A 21,634-nucleotide genomic window follows, 5' to 3' on the forward strand; every position below is an offset into this window, starting at 1 on the left:
ATTACTTTGAGTAAAACGCTGAAGAAAGAAACATTCTCATCATCCTTATATATAAAATTATAATTATTATAATTATTATTTATTATTATAATTACTTTTTATATTATAGTTATTAGGCATTTGAGTTGCTGTTGGATTCCTCTGGCTAAAGCAAGGTAATTACATATTATGTAAAGTGTTTGCTTCCCCCCCCCCCCCACACACACACAAAAATGTACCCCCCCCCCCCTCCCTGGCAGAGATCCTGGGTGCGCTACTGCCGTCTAGTATGGGTTATTAGCACCGCGCCTGCCGGACAGCATGGCCTTATTTACGAGATGTAGCTATACTGCACGTAACAAATGCGATGCTTTGCACTGCAGCTATAGGCAAAGCATCTCGATCGAAATGAATGTGCTTGCACCGAGCAGGTAGTAACGAGTTGAAGTGAATTTTGTCGCAGAAACACACACATTCAACTCATCGTTTTGCACGTTGGCTCACAACCACACCCGATGAATATGTCTACTTTTTGAGAGAGAACATGAACATATACTTTTGCAATCATATATACCGGCCTATGTAAAGCAGCCTGGGAATATTAAAGCCTGAGTTAGGAAACCTGCTGCACGAATTCCTATTCGTTATATCAGCTACTGCACAAGCACAAACAAAAAAGTTTGCTACATCAGTCAATCTAGATACTTTATTCAAGCCCCATTAAATGAAATACTACCAAAAATTACCACCAAGCTAAAGTTTTGACACATTCAGTGAAATCCAAACCAAAACCAAACGTGGAATGGCCAATGCAATGTATCGCTTGGCAACACTGGTAAGCTTGCTGCGCGGGCAGCACATGGACGGCAGCTGTCAGATACCGAGGCCTGTTTTCGTGTGTAATTTTCGTTCGTGTATCCGTGTTAACGAAATGTTCTCCGCGGTTTGTGTGTTATTCGTGAACGCAATCGGAACGAGTTCTCATCAACGCAGTTTAACGCGACTGTAAGTAAAGGGAAGCAGCGGGCGCCTTCACCAGCGCGGCCCTCGGCGATCGCTTTGTTTGTATGTGTCGCGCGCACGGTTCAACTTTTGAATACCGTGGTTGCGCGTTGTCACAGTGCAGTGATGATTATATGCCAGTGCTCATCGTGAAACTGCACAAACCGCGTCACTGCTGATGGAGCTGCCACGTACGTAGACGGCGGCGCCCGAGAAGACCTTTTCTGAAGAGAATGCGTGCCTGGCGATTGTCACTTGCAGTCGCAACTTTTACAAAGGTACGTACAATCCCCCCCCCCCCTCTTGCTATGTGCTATTTGCATAATTTTGAAGCAGTGCGTGTTGCGATACCGCGTAAAGTATAAACCGCATTCACACAATCTTGCGCGCGACAACAAGCGACGCGATGGAGATGGCTGTCGCGTTCGTTCGTCGCCTACAAGTCGTACAGCATGCAAGCGACGAGACGAGCGACGTCTCCCCGGTGTTGCCTTTATGAGGGCAGCAAATACTCGCCGAAACTGGCGTGACGCTTGCTTTATTAATTTAACGGGCTTTAGTGTAAAGAGCAGCATAAATATTTCTAAATAATTCACTACATTATTATCCTTGCACGTATCAAAATGTAGTCGTTTGCTCGTTCCGTGCGACAATCGGTAGTACTTGACTGATGTATATCCAGTTCCGGCTTCGCGCTATTGGCTAGTCACTCATAGCACTTCCGGGCGACGAGCGACGTATTCTAGATTTCTAGAACCGAGCGATTGAGCGAAAAGACCAAGCGATCTGTTCGCGCGACGGCCCGTTTCGTCGCTCGAAGCTGTCGCTCGTCGCCGTTGCGCACAAAATCGCGTGAATGCGGTTTGGGCTTAAAACACAAGCGGGCGAATCCGCTCCTTCAGTTTTGTCTACAGTCCCTATTATTGTTATGTTTGCCTTGGAGTTCGTGACGTATGTACATCGGACCCTGTCAACCCAATTACAAGTACGAATGATCTACTAGCACAGAGGCTGACTGTAATATTAATTTGATTGAAGGTCTGCGTTATTCGATCGATCGTCCTTGTTTCGAGTCATGCTATGCTACACGCTATGAAATATCTTGTATTATTTTATGTGTTTGAATTCAGCGTTGTAGTTTTGGAGCTAGATGTAGCTATATCATTTGCATTTATTTCACTGTGGTGTGCGCGGCACTTTGTAATAGTCTTTGCAGAGACGGAGTGTACCTGGCTGGCTGCTAGGCGATTCGTCTAGCTGAATTTTAACCAACTTCGTTTATATTAGTGGGCTTTGTCATGCTGGCGGACCTCCAAATCACCTTGGTGACAATACTAAATGCAATTATTAATTATCAACTTTCGTTATTACTATTGGTGCTGCTGTTGCTGATGCCGCTAGCTAGAGAGCTGTCCAGCACAGCTTCCTTGTCAGTATTTTTAGGTGGCCTCAACTGTGCGGTACTCTCATATGAAAGGCTATACAAATGTTTACACAGCATAGCTGTGGCTGTTTGCATCATGAGTTTTTTTTTTCTTCTCTAGTGGATATAACTGTTATGCGTAAAATTTGCCAACAGTCATTCTTAGCAGTGAAGGAACTTTTACGCCGTTGCTTGCATGCAACTGTAAGATTACTTCAACATTCCAAAAATGAGAGAGATTGTCACTGATAAAGTGTTAAATTGTTTTCATGTGATGTCGGCTGCATAGATGTGCAGCAATGAACTGTTCTAGGGCAAAGTTCAAACGACAAGGAAAACGTTCTAATGCAGTGTCTTTCCTCAGTGAGCTAAGCAAATGGGATGTGCCAAACCAGCAAGGTGTACGAAGATTTAGCTGCCAAGACAGTTGGAGCAGTCAATAGGGAGAACACAAATAGAGATCTTTTTCTCTCCGGATGTATAGCTCACTGAAGTGCAGACTGATTTTCAATATGTATACTAGGCTCTTCGATTGGCCACCCCGGACTGCCCAGGGCTGTCCAAGAAGCGTGTGCACCAATGCTTATCGTTAGTACAGAACACCTTGGTCAGTCTGGGACAACTTATTGAAAAAACCGTGTTTACCTTGATTTGTTTTCTGTATTGACTGAAATTATAGCTGTGCGATTTATTATTTAACTGACAAGTGCTCGTATCATAGAGATGCCGGCATGCATGCAGGTTTTTCTTTTATGTGGCGTATTCTTCTGGTATAGATGAGTAAAACGCAAGATCTAGGAAGCTAGATTCACGGATATCTCAAGTTGTTCGGGACTTACATGGATGTGTTTATAGGCTAAATTATTATTTATCATCATCAATCTATCATCGGGACTAAGAAATTGCACGAACTCTTACCAGTAGATTATTATCAAGCATGTTCGTGTGCATTGGCTCCACTTTGATACCAGCCAACATTTTTCTGGTTTTGCAGCAATTTTGTGGCATGGGGGGGGGGGGGGGGCATTGTGTTTTTTTAATGTTGTGATTTGCTCTTACCTTCTTTACACTGTGTTCAGTGGAACTCGTTGAAGTTCTGCATTCCCGATTCACACACTGGCGTGAAAAAATTGCCCTATTACACTTAACCCCTTCAGTGACGAAGTATGATTGACTGTGGATAAATGTATGAAATTTACATAAATATATGCCAAGGTGCTGCAGACTCCATTAAGAGCAAGTCAAGATGGTAGAATGACTGCATATTATGATGATTCACCATAATGACAGAGTGATTAAGTATCTAATTGTTGTGCACGCTGTAATGATAGGTCTCTTCATAAAAAATTACTGAATCACTAGTGTGAGTTACCTGCACAAGTTAATTATTGGTTGCAAGCTTTACTAGAAAGGAGAAAATTGTTTTGCAATTGCTACAGAAATGTCCCACATCACACCTTCCGTCAAACACTGTAGTGCCTTCTCCAAAGCTATCTTCGGTAGCGATACATTTCCCTCAGAAGTGAAATGAAGGTACTTGAGGTAACCATAATGTTTAATTTACCCTAAGATTAGTTTTTGTGGTCATTTCCTTGACACAGCTGCACAGAAATGGCAAAAATAAGTGGTGCACACAAATATGTACACCGTGACTGAAGGGAGTATCAATATGAGCTTCAGAGTGTGAGGATTTATTTACAGGAAAGGCAAATGGCTCAGCCTGAGCCAGTGTGCTCTCACCTGCTTTTCTGCTCACATGAGTTGGTAACTGTTATAATAGGGCTGACTCCACACGTTGCTTGCATTTGTTGAAACCAATTTTTTTTCTCGATATATGTGTTCGTGTAGTATTTGAGCCCACTTAATGGTAAGATCAAGACAGCAGAAGCTTTCCTTGTTTTTCTTTTACCAATTTGTTAGCGTGGCAGCACATACTGTGCGGTTTATTCTATTATCGAGCCATGCTTTGTACTCGTAGAGTATACAACAGCTCTGCAAGAGTTTGGAAAATGTAATGAAACAGGGAAACTGCCTTTTAGCATGTATGCACGTGGACATTTTAAGTTTGTCGCTTCATCTGTCAACTTAGATCCTTCATTTGTCATAGCACTAATACGTGGGTGCAACACAACAATATAGGCAAGCTTTCAATTTAACAAATTTTCATGGTTCTATTGAAATATTGTGTGAAATGTCGCCACTATACCACAACTTTAGTGACGTTAGATTTCGTTTTGACATTCTTGTCCACGTGCTAATTCTCTTTTGGACAGCTTTTTTTTTTCACATCCTGCAAGCACAACTTCAGCAATGCGTAACCTTTATTTGCATGGCAGACAGGTCAGGACTTGGTGACATTGTTCTTTGACGTAGTGAATGTTATGTAAGGAATTAGGAACCAGCAGTGAGTAGCACTTTGCAGTGCTACTTAACCATTCCCATGTCTAGTGGCAGCCACCAAGTGACATTTTTCCAATGATTCATGTAATCAATTATGGCATGCACCCTGTTTTAGGTAGCTCTTTGAACTAGTGCATACAGCTTTCTGCTATCACGCAGCTGCAGCAATAGTATTGAGTTCATGGAATGACTGGGATCACTCGTATCGTTACCATCACATTTCATTGCACATGGCATCACGTGTACTGATCACAAAGACGTCTAGACAACCACACCTAACTTGATAACCTACACAGTGCACTTGAGCTTCATATATCATGTAAGCTGCACGCCTATTTGCATTACTCTGCAGAGACATGCAGTCAGCAACACGGATGACTGCAGTTACATGTGTATTAAATGAATATTCACCTAATGTACATGTCACTTCAACTGTCTTGCACTGTTCTACACAAGTCGGCTTGCATATGTGATGCTGCTAGCTAATATCTGGTAATAATAATAATCCGTGTTTTCTCAGTGGCAGCTGGCCTCCATGGGGCGGTGCAGACAGGGGAGCGTCATTGCTGGAGCACCTCCTGGCTATCCACAGGAAATGGAAAAAAACATGGTAAATTCAAACACCCTCTGGTTCTCATTTTCATGTTTCCATAAGTGTGTGTGTATTCATCACCCTGAAGTTACTTAAATTTGAAAACGAAGCCATATAAAGTATACTCATGGTCTCACGTAGTGCATTATTAAACATAAAAGTACAAAATCACGCAGCTTAAGAACCTCAAAGATAATTTGTAGCAGATCAGTCACTGCAGAGGTCAGGATATGTATTGTCGATGCTCGCACACAATAGAATTGCAGACTTGTTCATCATTAAAAGCAATTATACATTTAGGGTGTGAACATTTGGTAATGGTTTGAGTGAATGCTAGAGACTGCATGAATATGCCGCCCCTAACGTAATGCACTGACAGAGGCCCTTAAAGATGAAATAAAGGACGATAAGAAGCTTGGTAACAGATTTGTGCAACGAGCGAATTGTAGCACGCACAGGGAAAAATAGATGAGAAGGCACAAAGAATACACACACATAGCACTTCATTGTGCCTTCTCATATCTTTGTTCCCTGTTCGCGCTACAACTCGCTCATTTCAACATGAACCAACAAGCCCACATCGCCACTCAGATTTGTGCAGTTTCCTTCGAGTCATATTTGGGTAAAGTACCACAGACTATATTTTAAGAAGTGAAATAAGTTATATTTCCTCGTTTAATTGGCCAACACTGTAGTTAGGCTCTGGGTATATTTTGGCCAGGTATGTATATATGTCAGTGCTACGTTTATTAGATGATGTTTTAGAGTGAGTTGAAGTCATAATTATACAAAATAATACTTGTGATCATAATATTCTTGCCATAAGTTTAGGCAAGGGACATGTAAATTTGGTCTTCATATAAGCAACAACAAATGGAAAGTTGCTGATGATTTTATAGGCATTGAAGATGTCAACATGTTAGCTTATTTAGATGCCTTTGTGTTGTCATGTGGCCTATATCATACGGGATGGAATTGATGGCCAAAATTGTGGACATTTTAACCTCCCAAAGGCCAACATCATATCTTTGATATGCTGAGCTTAATGCCTGAAAATGCTCATTTACTGATGATAAACATAATGTGCAATGCACTGTAGCATTTCTGACATGCTGCAACAGTTTCAGTTGTAGATAGCTCAGCAAACTAATGAGTAGTGAGTTACTCTTAGGTTATATATAACTAAAAGAAAATTTAGTTTTTCTTTTGTTTATATATTCATTGGGGGTGATTGTATGAGAAAGAAAGGTGATCAGGTTCTATTCTTCCTTCATATAGAATTGTGCCTGCATAACACCACCTCCATAAGTAGGAAGAACTGATGTTCATCCGTGACACTCTAAGAACACTGCGATGAATCATAGGTGCACATATAAAAGTAATCACAAGAAGGGCAATGCATAGCAAGCATCTGCATCTAGATCGAGATAGTTAAATTTTGGATTAAGGTGAAACATTGCAGAAGAGTTGCATGCTGTACATGATATGCAGGCTAAATCATTGAAGGTTGATTCATTGAAGGCATTATAAAAATAATGTTTTGCTATTTTCTAATAGCAGCAGGAGTAATTGCTATGAAAGAAATAAAATTTTTAAGGAATAAAATAATTAGCTAGTGCCTAGTAGAGAACTTACAGAAGTGAAATTACTGAGTGCAAATGTATGGAATAAGTTGTTTCACTTGTAGAGTGCTGCGCAGGTCATGGGGCCACTAAAAATTGTGAGGATATAAGGAAAGAGCGAAAGCATGTGCAGTGAAAATATGGGTGAAAGTGTCTGTAAAGGAGCGAAATCGATTTTAAGACTCTTACCGTAAGCCGATGAATAGGGATTTCAAGGTGGAGGATTGCAAAGGTATACCTGAATCTCTCTATGAGCCATTGTGACACACATGAACAATTTCTGTAGAAAATGGGAATGTATTTAAGCACGTTACTGAGAGCATAATCACTGGAAAATGGTAGAGCAGAGATCGGTTTGCGTAAACGCGGGTTTAGCGCTTACTTTCAACTGCAGTTTACTGAAGAAATGATATTTATAAGTACTGAACAAGACCATCATGGGGCATCACATTAATGATAAAGCAACCAAATATTGGAGTCACCAGGACCCCCTAATACAACCACATCATAGCTATGTGCCATGACAGATTGGTACGGCCTAGTATACCAGAGGTGATAAAGAGACAATCCAGATTATCGCACAGCATGACGCTTGCCTCTAAAAATATGTGAAGGTAGGTTGAAGCATGTGCGCTGGCCCAACAAATAATAACCTAAGAAAAACAAGACTTAAAAAGCAGATGCTGCATCTATAATGATTATTCGGAAGGAGTACATAGCAGATCAAAAAACGAGAAAGCAAAACCAACCAAGTAAGTTGGTTTTCTGAAGGCACTTCAGGTCTTTATTTGCCACTGCACTGCGTCCAGCAGCATCTGAGGCAACAGAATTGGTCGAGCATTTTTTGCGATCTTGTGCATCAGGCTCGCTCGTTCACATGGGCACAAAACAAATCCATCTGACTGCCTTGAGTGTTGGTGGCATATTCCTACCTTGATACCCTGAATCAAGTTTACCAATTCAGTTTTTCGAACTTTCTGCTGCTTCTCAATTTGTGTGCATTCATTGGTTTGCCTTAAAACTGCAACACCAGTGCTTGTTTTGAGACCATAATCACCCGTTTGACAAGTTTGGTGATAGATCTGACTCCAATTTGTCTTCCACAGTGATGGCATTGTCTTGAATGCCAAGTTGTTGCAGGAGGCCCTTCAGCTACTTACGCAGAACAGCGTGTCTAGGATGGCAGTGTCAGCATTATAATTGCTTGCGATGTCATTTGCAGCACCTGTAGCACTCATCGCGGCAGGGTATACGGCTTTCGTCCAGGGGTCAATGGCATCCTGTATTATGCTCTGCATGACAATCTAGCCAATTGATAACTTGCATGCTTTTCATTGTAATCGTTAAGGGCTTAGCTGCAGCCTTACTAGCCACTGTGGGAGGAGGTTGCTTTTTTCGTACCTTATTTGGGGACGGAGCGTTGGGTAGTTCTCAAAAAAGTTCATTTTTGAGGCAACACAATTAAAGTGTTAGTTACATTCTGCATCAGTGACGCACACACAAGCATGCTGTTTGTTGTTGGGTATCAGGGAACAGTTCTTTAGTATCTTTCTGTTTAACTTAGTACTAAGTTTAGTGCTAGTAGTAGAAATATGTGATAGTACATTTAGTCCATACATAGCTTCATACATCTCGATCAGAATCTGAGCAGGGCTCGCTAAAGTAACTGACTCTGAGCAAGCTTTATTGTATCTTCTCTTCATCTTGTAGGCATCAGCGTGCTACAGTCAAATTCAAACTTGCGAAACTAAAAAGCAAAAAGAAAGGGAACTGTTTCCTCATGCATACCGCCGCAAACAGCGTGCGTCACTGTTACTGAATATTAGCAACAATGCTTCTTTCCCATTGTTGCTTAATGGTGAGAAACTTTCTTGTGAACTACTTGGTGCTGTAGCCTGAAAAAAATTCAAACTTGCTCCTAATGCATTTAGTAAAGCCCTCAACACACACAAGGAAAAGTTCCTATCCTAATAATTATGCAGTAGGCTACTTGAAGACAAGGGCTTAATAATAATAATATGGGATACTGTTGGAGCTGTAGACGCTCATCTTATTCCATTACGCCTCCATAAATTTTTCTGTTGAGTACATGGCAGTCACTTATAGCAACATTGGGACTCCCATGTTAGTCATGCTGTGCTATATACGCAATGCCAGGTGCTGTAATAGGTCGACAATGAAAATAACACTGTCATGGGTACAGCTAAAGCGATTAGAATGTTTAAAGCAGTTAAAAAACAAATGCAGACTGAGGGGCAGAGAAATGAAGAGAGTGCAAGCACTCCTTTGTCTGCGTTTGCCCATGCCGCTTTCAACATTTCAACCATGAATACATAACAGCTTGCCCAATTTTTGGTTCTCTTGGATGCTAAAGCGGTCTCAGATCCTCATGACTAACCATTTCAACTGGATGAATCTACCGCAGTAGTGGTATAGCAGTAGAGCATCCGCCTCGTATGTGGGAGGTACTGAGTTCAAATCCCCATGCCGCCAGAAACCCTCCATTTCTTTCTGATGGGTAGAGATGTCCCTTGGCCTGGTGCTCAGCTTCTTGTGAGGGTTCATATCTTGAAAGAGATTTCATGCGTGCTCTCTGGGCACTTATTGTCCAACGACAGATGGCCTTGTTGAAGAGCATCAGCCTCGGCTGCCTTGAGGCAAGTGCAGCCGCTAGGTACCTACCGGTGAAATATGTACAAGCATGCTCCCGGTCTGGTGTGATGGATAGTTGTTTGGCACGTATGTCTGTGTGCAGTCAAGCAGTAATGAACGTCAGAGATGCGCGAACCGATGTGAACCAAAATTTAAGATGGTAAGACTGTAACAAGACAAGCACTAAACACAGAATACATAGCAAAGGTCCCTAAAACAAACACGTCTACACTAAGTCCTACGCGCACCGTTCAAGAAAAGAGCAAGTACGTCTCATGGCTACATTCCTGATGGTGTCGTCGATCAGTGGTAGATCGTCTGAGCTGTCGTGATGATTTCCGTTGGAGGCGACCCAAGGCACGATGACCCTCGTGGAAGGCCAGCCAAGGCAGGGTGACGGCAATAGTCATCAGATGAGGCAGGCGACGGCTGCATTACCGTGGCCCGAGGACTCGAACGGCTGTCGGGCGGGTTGCTTCCACCGCCACAACCTCACATGCCACCTCGAGCAAGAGGCGGCTTCAAAGCAAAGGCCTCGGTTAGGCCTCACCCCTGACACAGCCTAAAGATGCTCCAACAGGCGGCTACGAGCAGGCTACAGCCAGGCCTGCTCGAAACGGCGTCACGCCAGGCGCCACTCTGCGTCTGCACCGACAGGTTGGTGCGTTGTCCCCAGGGCTGCCTCAGCTACCGCGGCAGGAGCTCTCGAAACAGCGCACTGGTCCTGCGTCTTCTAAGTTGCTAGCCCCCTCTGCCCATTTGGCACCCACCTCTCTTCTTCCTTCTCTATTGTTTCTTTTCTGAACACTGCCAAGCACGCAATCTGCGCCTGGCTCGCCTTCTGTTTCTTCTTCCTTGATTCACAGTCCTCAAGAGTTTTCAAGCAGTCCACACACATTAACAACATTTATAAGGTCCTTGCACTGCACCTGGTGCTTGGCCATTATGGGACCTCAGCGCTTGGAAAGGAAATTTGGGGCACCACATGGGAAATTGCCACTATTGGGAATGGCCCAGACCTACTTCTTTTTGTGCTCATGAAGGTTTTGACTGGTATTTAGAGCATAGGCTCCTCTCCCTGAAGAAAGCCGAACGCCATGCTGGGGTACACTTGTGTCCATTTGAATCAGTGGGCGCCGTGCGGTGGTAGAAATTGAACGTACGACTTCCTGCGGCCGAAGAGGGCAATCTACAAGGGCAATCAAACAAATGCACTCTACATGTGAAGTAGCGGGAGCCATTTTGACAAGACAAACTGTGAGCTCATGCACTCACCAAAGTAGCAGGGCAAAAAATTCTCTTGGGAAAGTTTCACCCACTGGAGACAGGCAGGTAATTGTGTTGTGACCCTATGTGAATGAGTAGGCCAATAGTAAAAGGTCGCTTGAAAGCTCGGCTATGTGTTTGCCTCAGGCGCTGCCGGACACAGTGCAACAAAATTAGAAGCCTGAAGTACCTTTCTACTGCTTGGTAAGTTTGCCCATCAGTAAATGGCTTCGTGCAAGCAGTCCCTGTTCTGGCCTCTTGCTTCAGCTCATACATCCCCCTAGACAACTTGCTGAAGTAGGCTCAATCACAAAAACTTGGATACAACACAGGATGCATTCATGCTGCAGTTATGCTAATGTCGCATGGCGCTCAAGTTCGAAGCTGGCCACCCACATTCCCTCTAAAGTATTATTGAAATCCATTCTATTGTCGATTTGCCATTAATATTTGGTCAGAGGTACCAATGTATTTAAAGAAATTTAACATTATCATGACTTCAACTGTGAAAACTTTTCAGAATATGTGAAAACTTCCTTGTGGTTACAGCATTTATAAAATGTTGTGAACAGATACATGAATATTTAGCTCATGTATGATGCCCATGTGCTACATAAACACTTTATGAAAGCATCTAGGGCTGGGATAGTGTAATTATTCTATTGGAATTGTCTTGTGCGTTGTAAGGGTAGCATTCTGCCTACATGATCATGATTGGCTGGCTATGTGCAGTGGCTGATAAGAATGGAATATAGAATGAAGGGAAAGGAATCACTACAGTATACCAGTCCTGCTAATAATTTGCAGCATACTTCTTGTGGAATGAGCATACGCACTAGGTATCTTTTATGCATTTGTTTATTTCTATTTTAAACACTTAAGAAAATGACACAAAGTGGAAGGCTATGTTATATGCAGGGTAAAATCTTAAGTTAATTTCCACAGCCACCTAGTTCAGCCTAATCTACGGCACACTAAGATTGTGTCGAAAAGCCAGCTACCAAAGAATCAAACAAAGGTGTAACTTACAAGAATGGACAAGTCTTATTTTCGAACCTTGAAAACATACATTTCAAATAAGTATTTAAACTTGAAAAATCTGCACTTCTGGCTGGCCCTCCAGTTTCTTAAACTTCAGTAGTGTCGTCCCATAGTAGGTGGTCCTCAGTGGTGTCAGTTGAGCTTCAGATGCCAGTTCTCTTGAAGCTTTGGATGACAGTGTCATCAGAAATCATGTTCTGTGCCTCTAGGACCAATGGACACAACAGTTCCACTGGCAGCCTTCTAAACTTGCCTCCTGGTGTCAGGGAATGATCACAAATACTGGAAGTCTGTGATTCTTTGTATGTAGAAGGCAGCTGCTGACATGTTCTCATGAAGCCCATGCCGCCACATGAAGCACATCATCCAGTTGCTGCTTGCGTTGAAGTTTGTAGTTGGAATGCCCTGCTTCCTTGGAAGTCGGCGAGCGTCCTTCTGTATCATTTAAATTTACACAGCACACTCATGAAGCCCATGCCGCCACTTGAAGCACATCATCCAGTCGCTGCTTGCATTGAAGTTTGTAGCTGGAATGCCCTGCTTCCTTGTAAGTCGGCGAGCCTCCTTCTGTATCATTTACATTTATACAGCACAGCTGTCCAGAGGCTTCTGAGCTATAAAGCACTGCTACTTCTACTTGCGAGTAAAAATCAGTCTTGGGTCAGCGGAAATTCCTGCTTGCCTTGCTGGTAGCATTCAGCTTTTCATGCGGCCATCTCTAACGGCAGATGTGTACTTTGCTGACGCCGAAGTACCTTCTCAATTAACGACTGCCATTCTACAAAGCATGTTGAGATGCTTTGAGCTTGAAGTGGGTGCTGTAGCTAGCTTGCGACCTTATGTGGCACGCTAGCAGTCTGATTACTCCATGCATGCGCGGCATGACCTGTCTAGACTTACAAAAAAAGGGAAAAATACTAGCTTTGTGCATATAGCACTAGATAGCTCCAGTGCTGGTACTGCCACTGGCATCCGCAGCTGGCCATTATCATCAGTGGAAGTCAAAACCAGGCCACCGGTTGCTGTGTTGAGTTGCAAGTGTGGTCATTGTGTGGGAGGGGGAAAAATATGTGAATTTTCATAATGTGCAAACTTACGGTGTGTTCTATTATTAATTAACCAAGCAGGTATGCAGTAAGGCCTATGTCGGGATTATTGCTGCTATTCAATAGGAATCTCTGTAATGAAAACAGCTTGGTGTGCCTGGCCTACAATTACTTGAAAATATGCATTTGCTTCCAATTGGCCCTTCACCAGCCACAAAGCCGGCTTCAAAACAGTCATAAATATTACTTGTACTGCTTTCACCACTTGTTAGTCTTTTAATGTTTATGCTCAATTCCTCATTTCTCAGTGTATTAATCAACACAAGTATTGTACTTAGTCTTCTGTCGTATGGCAATAATGGTTCATTTGTTTGTGCAGCTGTTTTCACAACGCGGACGACACCGTGTCAAAGGAATTTATGGCAATCAGACTGAAAGCAGTGCACTGGTGAAATCAGTGCAGCAATTGGGTAATGTGCTGTAGTAGTGAACTTTGCAATAAAGTTTTATCCCTGTTCAGATTGCTTTGAGATGTTATAAATGTGATTTCCACGTCACACACATACCATGACCTGAAGTTTTGGATGGAATGGTGGGCATATTTATGCAGTGAGCCATCTTAAGTACCGACTGGCATACTCTAGAGTTCAAAGGCACTGAATATATTCTAATTAAGACTGCAAGACTGTAATGCAATCACAGTCAGAATTCATCAATTCAATAAACAATACACATTTGAACAGTGGTCTCCGGTACAATGGCATACCGACAAACAGTAGAATAGGTAGTAGACAGGTAGTAGGCTTGTAGACCTGTAAACTTGTATGCTGATTGGCTAGTAGACCATCAAGGTCTGAAATTAGGGTTAGCCAACAGACATGTAAGCTGATAGCTGGTTGGAATTTTTTACTGGAGATATTCATAGAAAATTCCAGACCCGCCGTAGTGGCTAAGGCGTACGTACATTGCTCTACTGAACTGAAAGCTCAGGATTGAATCCCGGGCGCGGCGGAATTTCGATGGAATTGAAATGCGCTAGATGCATTTGCTAGATACATTCATGCACTAGATGCATGAATGTGCTATATGGATTGGGTGCACATTAAAAACCACAGGGAGTTAAAATAATTCGGAATGCCTCGATCACCAGCGTGTGCCTCATCATAAAATTGTGGTTTCGGCATGTAAAAACCCAGATTTTATTTGATTGAATTTCCAAATATGACCATATACAGGACGTTTCAGTGAACACTCAAAAATTGTTAAAGGTTGCTTGTGGCAGGTAGCACAATTCTAGTTCATGAGCTGGTCTACTCGAAGAGGCGGACATTACTTCCACAAGAAACTGAAATGCATAATCGAATATTTAACAGAAATTTACTAATTAAGTTTTTAACTAATTACCTGATGGCTCATATTGCAATTTACAAATTGTAGCCTTGGAGTTCGCCAGGCGGATCCACTTGGAACAAATTCTCGGGATGACACCAGTTTCGAGATATAAATTCCCCGAACTTTGCGGAGAAACGCATTGGCGTTCCAGTTAGTTTCTTAACAAATCGTTGCTTTATGCATTGAAGCACCAAATTAACTGGAACGCCAATGCATTTCTCCGCAAAGTTCGCGAATTAATATCCCGAAACTGGTGTCATCCCGAGAATTCGTTCCAAGTGGATCCGCCTTGCGAACTCCCCGGCTACAATTTGTAAATTGCAATATGGACCATCAGGTAATTAGTTAAAAAGTGAATTAGCGAAATTTTGTTGATTATAGTCGATTATGCATTTCAATTTTTTGTGCAAGTAATGTCCGCCTCTTCGAGTAGGCCAGCTCCTTAACTAGAATTGGGTTATCTGCCACAGGCCACCTTAAATAAATTTTGAAAGTGTTCGCTGAAACACCCTGTATATAAGAGCGCCATATATAGACATACTAAAACTTTAGAAGTGGGCTTATATAGAAATTTCCCATATATGGGCATATTAAAGATTTGGCAGATATGGCCATATATAGCATATAAGGGTCCCATATATGGACATATTAAAAATTGGGCAGATATGGCCATATATAGCATATAAGGGGGCCATATATGGGGATATTCAAAATTGGGCAGATATGGCCATATATGGCCCTTATATGCCATATATGGCCATATCTGCCCAATTTTTAATATGCCCATATATGGCCATTTTCATATCAGTCCATATCTGACATTTTCGTAAGGGTAGCCACGACCGGTCGTGAGCGCAGCGCATGGATGGAGTCAATAGAGAAAGAAAGCTTCTCGTTCCTCCATGGTGCAGCGTAATGCGCTGTTGCTAGGCGGCTGGTTGAGAACATGCGTGCAATCATGGATGGATGCAGTGCCATACTTCAGGCGTGTGACGAATTATCTTATCTAACCAGTCATCGTTTTACCAATTCGTTTTTGAAGAATCAGCAAGTCGCGAACGCGCTTACACCGCGCTGGAAGCATTAATTACATTGATTTAGGTAAGAAATACAATGACATCCTTTGGGTTGAGGTGACTTCGGTCTTTCTGGACTTTTACATTCGGTTCAAATAGCGCAAAATGCGTCGAAATGCCCGAGCCCGGCCCGGGGTCAAAAAGCACATGCCCTTGCCCGAGCCCGGCCCGAGCCCATGAAAAAACTGCCCTAGATGGCCCGACCCGGCCCACGGGCCGGGCCGGGCCCGGGCTTTCGGGTAAGCCCGAACCCGTGCAATGCTCTAAGCCAAACATAAAAGAAGTACAAAACGTTTTGTAGACAAATATAGACATTTTTATTTGCAGGTTTATTTGTGTATACAATTTCGCATTCGACTACGGCAATTCTTTTTTTTTTGTACAACCCGTCGTAACAAAATGTCCGTGCCGCCGTGGCGGTCGGCCTTTGACATCAACAACAGCGACATTATGCTTGCACAGAACACTTTCGGTTGGCCCCATAAAGCTCTTACGTTCCAGCGAATCGCTGCAGAGGTCGAAATTAGTGTTATTCGTGTTTTTATTTTATGACAGATAGTACTAAGTTGTTAGTTTCAGTTATGTACAGTAATATTAACTACGAACTCTGCTTTTTAGCTGACGTGAACGCAAAATAATGTTCAACATCACCGATCTATCACGTCATCTCTGCCTACGGCGAAGAAGTACAGCTGCTCAGCGATCTGCGACGGTGACGTGCTCACGGCGTCTTTTTTACGTGCTAAAACAAGTCTTTCGCGCTATGATATATCGTGCTGAATGTCTAATCGTCCAATCTTGTTTTCTCGTTTTTTTTCAGTTATTTTGGCCCGGGTTAGCTGCTACATGTTCTATGTACTGTTCATGTACATCAACCTGGCACCCATCTTAGGTCTCTAGGAGGGCAAGAACATGCGTTAAAATAAAGTGACAGACAACAAAAGCCACTCACTGTCTGCATCGCTGTAAGCGAAGCTTTAAATGATTACTGCTCAAAACAGCACCCCAATATAAGAAGCGCACAGTCGTATTCGGCGACGATCATGTCCCGAACGTAACTCGATCGCAATGGTAAAAGCTGCGACGCCGCACAAAGACCAAAGGTAAACAACAAATTGATAACAGTGGTTGGGATGTGAAAACAGCTACTGTCAAAAAGCAAACCATGTGAATGTACTAATAAAGTTTTAGATTAGGGGCCCCCAAAATTTGAGGCCCCAAAGGGCTTTGCAGGTGTGAGCGTTGGGGCATGCAGGAGTGAAGAGTTTTAGAATAGGCGTTCGTTTTGAGTTTGCGGATAGCGTGTTGCGCTTGCAGCTTCACTACGGCGGCAATGAAAAGCTGTTATAAACATTAAAATAAAGTATACCATTTTATAAGAAGAGCAACTTAGAGTTTCGTGTTTTCGCGTTTAACTACAATTTGAACTTATTCTATTAGCAGCAAGCAACTTGTTGCGCTTAGTTTTGAGTATCCAACTTTACGTACCTTCACCCAGGCAATTCAATCTGCGTTAGGCGTACGAGCCATGAAACCGACAATTGAATTCCGAATCAGCGGCGTCTAATGAATAAATCTTCATTACACATGTTAGATGAGAGAAAGCCATAACCGCAATCACGCCTAGCTTACGAACTTCACGCGTTACACGAATCGAGCCCAGTTTGGTGCTAGGTTTGAGTCGTCGCTTCGATGGGCGCCGCCATGTTTGCTGATGAAAGCTTTTGGGGCTCCCGCTAAATCAATGAAATAGCGTGCCCGACGCAAAACCCAAGCACAGTTTGCGTCTTGCGGATGCTCAGTGGCTTCAACGCTATTTCTTTGGGGCCTCAAAACGTTTGAAGCCCCTATTCTAAAAGTCTCTAATAATTGCTGGGGGTTTACGTGCCGAAACCACAATATGATTGGGAGATGACGCAGTGTGGACTCCGGATGAATTTTGGCCACTTCAGTTTCTTTAACGTACACCTAAATATAAGTACACGGGTGTTCCTGCATTTCGCGTTGATCGAAATGTGGCTGCCAGGGCCGGGAATCAAACCCGTGTCCTCGAGCCAGCAGTGCGACACCTCACAAGCTAATACAACACGGTGGGTGAAGTTCATGTGACGTGGTGCACTGATATCATCGTGGCAAACATGTTTCAATATTAGCAGAATGAATAGCTGCATCGGTGACGTTAAGGGCAGACCATCTAGAAGTAAAATCACCAGAACCCACCTTTGGCTCGGTATCTTGCTCCCATTCTATTTTGTACGTTCTCGCATACTTGGCCCCCTTCTCCTTGTTTGGATTCTCCTCTCTGGGGAGGATCTGATCTTACGTCCAACCGATCGAAATGTATCTCGAATGTAAGCACGAACGAAAATTAATCTAGCAGTGGAAGGAAAGTGGCGGTAAAGCTTCGCGCGAGAAACGTGGAGTAGGTCGAAAGCTATGCCCGGCGCGATACTTCACCCAGAAGACATGGCCATGAACACACTGGAGTGTGTCATCCACCCGTGCTTCCCTTCTTTCGTGTCGGCGCCAAGATCGCCCGACAGCCCCGACCCTATGTTATGGCTCTCCCTTCCTGAGCATGAGCATAGCCATGTTAGTACAGTGAAAAACCCACTACCCCTGGTTCTTCCCGATGCCCGGGAATCGGTTGCATAACGGTCAAGTGGAGTGTAAGTTTAATTGTATCAAAGATCAAAGCCACCGGCTCAGACAACAGCGCAGACAGGGAAGGGGAGGAGTGGTCATTTGGCACAGGCACACATGCACATCCACGCGGCCGGCTCAGCCAGCTAAAACATAGCCTTCAAGATTTGCTTCTACCCGATCAGAGCCACCTCTGGAACGTACTGGAACATGGATTAGGGCGCCACTTATAGCCCAAACAAAGCCAAGACGCAGATTTTCAGTAGCCCAAATATAGCCACATGGCCAACTCGTCCAATTCGACGCCATAATGTTTTTCCTGTAGCCAAATTTGGCTATATATAACCAAACCTGGCAACACTGATTATTCCTACTCCGAATTATCTCCTATCTGGAAGACCTCTGTAGCAGAGGACGTGGCCGTTAGTCAGCACTGTATAAACCTCACAAGTTCTTCTCACCTCACTAAGGCGAATAATGTCCCAGGCAATTACTGATAATTCATCCAATAGCCCTGCTAAGCTAGCCTCACTCGATAGGGTGCGCGTGTTGAAGGTTGCCAGGTTCAGTTTCCATTGGCGGCCTGTCTGGACCCAGAGAATCTTAGCACCCTCTGCCGCGTCGCAGGTCTGACCGCCGCCTTGGTCAGGTTCTCCACAGCCGCTGGGAACTGCGGGCCATGGGTAAATTGTAGGACTCATTAGGGATGTAGCGGTCGAATACTGCATCAGGGAGGTAAATTCCTGTACTGGTGAGGGAGTGACTTTGTTGAAGCTTAGTGGACCTTCCTAATTTGGTTGCACGTTGAGTAGTATAGCGCCACTAGTTCTCGGCGATATTTTTTTTTGTCGGTGTCAGGCGCGACTTCATGCAGAATTTGTAGGAGTATAAATGCAGCATATGGTTTCGACCGCACCAAACGGAATACCTGGTCGTTTAAGTATGTGTTCTTTTGCATTTCAGCCTACGCCTTCGTGAATGAATGGGCCCATTTCCGCTACGGTGTCTTTTATGAGTACGGGCGCTTAGGACACGAGAAGTACCCTCTGTCCTACTGCCCGTGTTGTAATAAGGTGGGCTCCCAACATTTTATTTTTGTGTGTAGCGCACTGCATTGCTTATGTACTACGGTCAGCTTGCCTATTCAGTATAGTGAAGAAAGGAGATGACCTGACCAAATGTCAAGTTACTTCTCAATAAAAACGTGTACCGGCACCATATCAATTCCCTGACTGGCATTGACATTCCCTCTGACAAACAATTGTGGTTTATTCTTAATTGCTAGATAAGTCTGCCTGTCACACTAATGAAAACTACTCCATGGTCGCTTATGCTGGACTTTAGTTGTTCGCGAAGCTTGCAGAAATTTGCGCAACTGAATCCTCGCAGCCGCCATTTCCCTGTCGCGCCTGGCTTTACGAAACTTGAAACGGCACGGCGTAGTGCGTGTAATTTCGTTCTTCGAGATAGTGTTTCGATGCAGCAGGCACCAAATGGCATACCTAGTTACCTTGCCACACGTCCGTCGAGCAGAAAAACGGTATCCTGTTGTGCCAACCCTTCAATGTTAATGCGTTGGTACGGTGATTTTTACAATTGGCACGCTATCCTAAGTGTCGTGAGTTCGAATGCCACGCGAACCCAAGGGCGTTTTCCTGCTTAGCACCATGCACCATTTGAGGCGACTGGTCAACTCCCCGCCACCCCCCACCGGCACAAAAAAAATACTAAATTTCTACAATGAGGTCGCTGTGCACTCGTGCCTTTGAATAACAGTGCTTTCAATAATGGGTGCACTTAGTAGAAGTCCGCCTATCTACCAAGACTGAGTGACAGATAAAGACAGAGAGCGAGAGAGAGATATTTGTTGCGTTAGAAAAAGAGGGGCAAGCCTGTCGACTGCCATGTTGGCAGCGTGGGGAAGGGAGGTGAAATGTCGAAAGTTGGCAGAGCGGTAAATAGGAAGGAATTGAGCACACGGTTCTAGCAGCTCGGCTCAGCGTAAGCTACCACCATAGCTTGAAAACGTTCAGCCTTAAAATGCAGTGTAAGCGAGCTAGCCTCAACAGCATTCTCGATGCGAACATGAGAATCCCCCGCTATAATGGTAAATAATTCAATCGTAACACTTTGAACCAATTTGCAGCGAAAAAGCGGGTATATTTTCTTCTAAAGGCGCCCGAAAACATTTCGCTGGAACCTCAAACCACCAATCATGTATTTTTCGTATCCCGTATGCGTCTTTCGAATCGTTGAAAGCAAGAACAGGTTAGAATAAGAGATAATCTCTTCCAGACAACTAGGCTGCTTGTTTCTTGACGGCACCAGAAAAATTTGGGAATGCAACTTCTTCCCTAATAAAATGGCAAAAGGGATAGCATCAGGGCTACGCAAACAGAAAGCTATGGGCACCATCGCATCCAGTTCACGTCGAACGATTCGTACCACGTCCTCTAATGGCGACGCATGCTGCTGTGCAGGCTGATCGTCACACGTCGACGTTGCGGCAGTATTGGGAAGTCTGGCGAATGGTTGCAGGACGCGTGGGCTTTTGGCCTGCTCGAATTGTCGGCACTATTTGATGATAGCATGAACTGTAGAGCAAGTTTTGCATATGAGCAGAATAAAGGCGTCGCCAGCAACTCCCGTCAGCACGTGCCCAACCTTCTCAGCTTCTGTCATGTGGTGATATTCTTTACGACAAAGCGCCAGCATGTCCTAGATGTAGGAGACATAGGACTCCGTGGGGGCTTGGGCACGGGAGGCCAGTCCCTGCTTAGCGGCAATTTTACGGCCGGCTGGTTTGCCATACAACTCTGTTAACTTCTCTTTGCATTCGTCCCAGCTGCCTAGCTCCTCTTCGTGGTTTTCGTACCACACCTATGCCGCGACTCTTAGGTACAAGAACAGGTTAGCTAGCATAAGCGCAGGGTCCCATCTGTTGAGTACAGTCACGCGTTCGTACATAGCCAACCACTCTTCGACGTCGGCGCGATCGGTCCCCCAGAATGTTCTAGGATCCTTGGGTTGCAGATCCACAACCGATGGGTATGGCGACGTAGCTAGTGATGGTGACGTTGGAGGCGGCAATGACTTTGATTTCGCGCGCTTACCATCAGTCATGGTGAGTATGGTGATTAGAGCACTGCACGGGCTCGGGCTTACACGAAAGCCCGAGCCCGGCCCGGCCCGTGGGCCGAACCGGGCAGAACAGTTTTTTCACGGGCTCGGGCCGGGCTCGGGCATGGCGCGTGCTTTTTGACCCAGGCCCGGGCCGGGCTCGGGTTTTTTTGACGCGGGCCCGGGCCGGGCTCGGGCTTTCTGGTGGTGTGCATGTGACGTGCAGCGAGTTATTCTCGGGCGTCTCAACTCTGAGAACAATATTTTTCGGTCTCGGGCCGGGTTCGGACCGGTTTCGAGTCGGGCTCGGGCCAGGCTCGGGCCTAAGGTAAAGGGGTAGCGGGCCGGGCCAGGCGGGTAACGTAGATTATTTCGCCATA

At 44.3% G+C, this 21,634-nt stretch overlaps 1 long non-coding RNA gene across 1 annotated transcript; it reads left to right on the plus strand.

Annotated features, from left to right (window-relative positions):
- The first annotated feature begins 860 nt into the window (after positions 1–860).
- LOC119431408 (uncharacterized) lies at positions 861–14,048 on the plus strand. Its single transcript, XR_005188068.2, has 3 exons — positions 861–1,259; positions 5,325–5,414; positions 13,403–14,048. It is a non-coding gene; the product is annotated as an uncharacterized LOC119431408 (long non-coding RNA).
- Positions 14,049–21,634: the final 7,586 nt, after the last annotated feature.

This window comes from Dermacentor silvarum, chromosome 10, assembly GCF_013339745.2.
Source record: "Dermacentor silvarum isolate Dsil-2018 chromosome 10, BIME_Dsil_1.4, whole genome shotgun sequence".
NCBI classification, from domain to species: domain Eukaryota; kingdom Metazoa; phylum Arthropoda; class Arachnida; order Ixodida; family Ixodidae; genus Dermacentor; species Dermacentor silvarum.